The following is a 2,392-nucleotide window of genomic DNA, read 5'->3' as shown; positions in this document are numbered from 1 at the left end:
CAACATCTAGAAACAAAGGTGTTGATGGCAGCAGCACAGCTGATATTTCTCTCCAGGATGGAGTCACAGCCAAACAGGACATTTCTTCTAGGCTACTTTATATAATAGTCCTATAATAGCATACAGAAAGTCAACTAGGCTAGTTTATTTATGCATGATGTAATAAACAAAAGGTTGTAGTCGTAGGTAAACAGGTAGCCAAAGACAACCCTAACTTAAAGTGTATGTCACATTGTCTTACACTTTGATATTTCTGGCTTTATGAAAACCTTGACGCAGCCGAAAACCTTCATTTCTAATTTTTGTTTTTCTTTGTTGTGTATGGCGAACCGACAGCTCCTTATGCACATTGCATATTAACTATATGAATGCCACTCTGACAGCGTATGTGTGCTAAGGTAGCCTCCGTCAGTCAGTGACGTAGCAAAGTAGTGACAATGTGGAAAGATAATTAACGTGACATCATGCAGAAATCATTAAACATGATTTTAATTTAGAAAATCAAAGCAGAATCTCATTCTGGAAAATCAAACATTTTACTTGGTTTTCTTTATTTCTATGTATTCGAAGCCACTAAATGATAAAAGCAAACATTAAAAAGTGATGTAGGAATAATAAAGAAATAAAAACTCTTCTGTTTGCTGCTTAAATGCAGCCGTTTGCCTTTGAATCAATCCTCCATCAGGCCTGAGACTCGGTAAATATTTAGTGTTTACCGTGTCATTGGGGGAATTGCTGCTCCTGGCATCAGTCACTATGACATTTCAGCAAATCAAAGCAGGAAGGGAGACAACCGGCTGTCTGCACTTTCGAACTGAATAATCAATTTGTCCCCAGACTGCTTTATAGAAACAGTCTTCCACATGGGAGCAACGTCCGCTTCAACAGCAGACTGTGTTTGGGCATGTGGGAACCTATTTAAAGATCCGAATCTGTAAAACCTCTGCCCTCTATCCTCCCTGCTCAGACGCTGCAGGCTGTTTGCTCCTCAGTATTATCAAGGCATTTAAAGAGCCTTTCCTTCCATACTCCATGAATCAGTCAGAGAGAGGGAAGATAAGCCCCAGTTTGACAGCAGCTGTCAGATCTGGAATGCAGTGTCCAGTCGAGTCACGAGTTTGAACTTTACTCTCCTAGAGCAGACTGTCATTTGACAACTGGCTGACTGACATTTGACCAGGATTTCCTCAAAGTTTCAGATTGAGAGGCTGCTGCACGAATGGACTCAGCAGCAGGATGTCATGCTGTAGCCGCTTTGGAAAGAGGACAGACGCTAAAGGGAAGCTTTCATCTTCCCAGCAAACATCCTGCATCACAAAGTTATAAAAGTTGGAGCTGCTTTATATTTGCTTTCTGCCCTTTGGACTGCAGCAGGCCGTAAACCACTGATATAAAACACTATATCTATATTCATCATTTAATTAGCACCTTCAGCTACTAATGAAAATCAATTTATAAATGTTTGTTCAGGGTTCTGCACTTATTATTGTTGAAGTTTTCTTTCCTGTGTTGGGGGCCATCATATGATAGTGAGCTTGTTGGGAAGTTAAGCACGTCCTTGCACGAGGTGGAAGGTAAACACGAGTTAGTGCATGCTGAATCCTTCCTCCTCATAAAACTAAAACCCATCATCAGTTACTACTCCTCTAAGAAACAATATTAATTAAAATCGGGTAGAAATTTCTTTTTATATATTTGTTTAAAGTATAAATCCTGAAGGTTTATATTTTAACGTTGGAAAGAGACAAAATGAAAATATCTTTAAAATGCACCCAAAGGTTTTGGCCTTTGCAATGTTCACAATCAATCTGCTAATCCACTCAGAATAAGATAAACCTACAGGTCAACAGGGAAACAGCGCCATTTTTAAAGCTCCTTAAATCTCAATGTATAAAAAAACAGAAGTTTTTTTACTTATTTTCAGTTTGAAAAAGATGTTGATTGTGATTAATTTCTCAGCTCTGCTGGACGATGCTACACTTCGTGACGCAGCTGCCTTGCAACACAGATCATGTCGAGTCCTTTATGTATTCAACTTGTTGAAGTTGTCATGACCTGCTTTCTTTAGGAGTTTCTTAACCCTCAAACCTCGCTGATTTCTCCAGCGTCTTCCTGACGTCCCAGAATCTCCTAAAACGCTGGCATATGCAACTTTCTATGTATTTCTCCAATTCTGGGCGTATTCATAGAGTATTCATAACGAGCCAGTGTCCTGAGGGGGGCAGTGATGCGCCCGGAGACGACCGACCTGCAGAAAAAGATTTCTTTGATTGTGGTGTTAACCTAGCTGCTGTTTATTGAATGCCAAAAGAAAAAGAATAAAAAGAAAAATAAAGAAAGCAGGTTTCTGGTGTCAGCAGATTGAGCGTCATGTCTGCTAGGAAGTGTGTTG

The 2,392-nt window shown here is 39.8% G+C and overlaps 1 long non-coding RNA gene across 3 annotated transcripts in view; it reads right to left on the bottom strand.

Moving 5' to 3' along the window:
* The window catches only part of LOC107095921, a 155,503-nt gene that overhangs the window by 134,503 nt on the left and 18,608 nt on the right, over window positions 1-2,392 (bottom strand). The window contains exon 1 of one of the 3 annotated variants that reach the window (XR_001481767.1): window positions 717-845. The exons of the other annotated variants lie outside the window; for them this stretch is intronic. This is a non-coding gene — a long non-coding RNA (uncharacterized LOC107095921). Of the gene's footprint in view, window positions 1-716; window positions 846-2,392 lie in introns of those variants that run through there. 3 annotated transcript variants of the gene reach the window in all.

This window comes from Cyprinodon variegatus, unplaced genomic scaffold (genome assembly GCF_000732505.1).
Source record: "Cyprinodon variegatus isolate N-32 unplaced genomic scaffold, C_variegatus-1.0 Scaffold584, whole genome shotgun sequence".
Classification (NCBI taxonomy): domain Eukaryota; kingdom Metazoa; phylum Chordata; class Actinopteri; order Cyprinodontiformes; family Cyprinodontidae; genus Cyprinodon; species Cyprinodon variegatus.
This window is presented reverse-complemented; position numbering and strand designations above follow the sequence as displayed.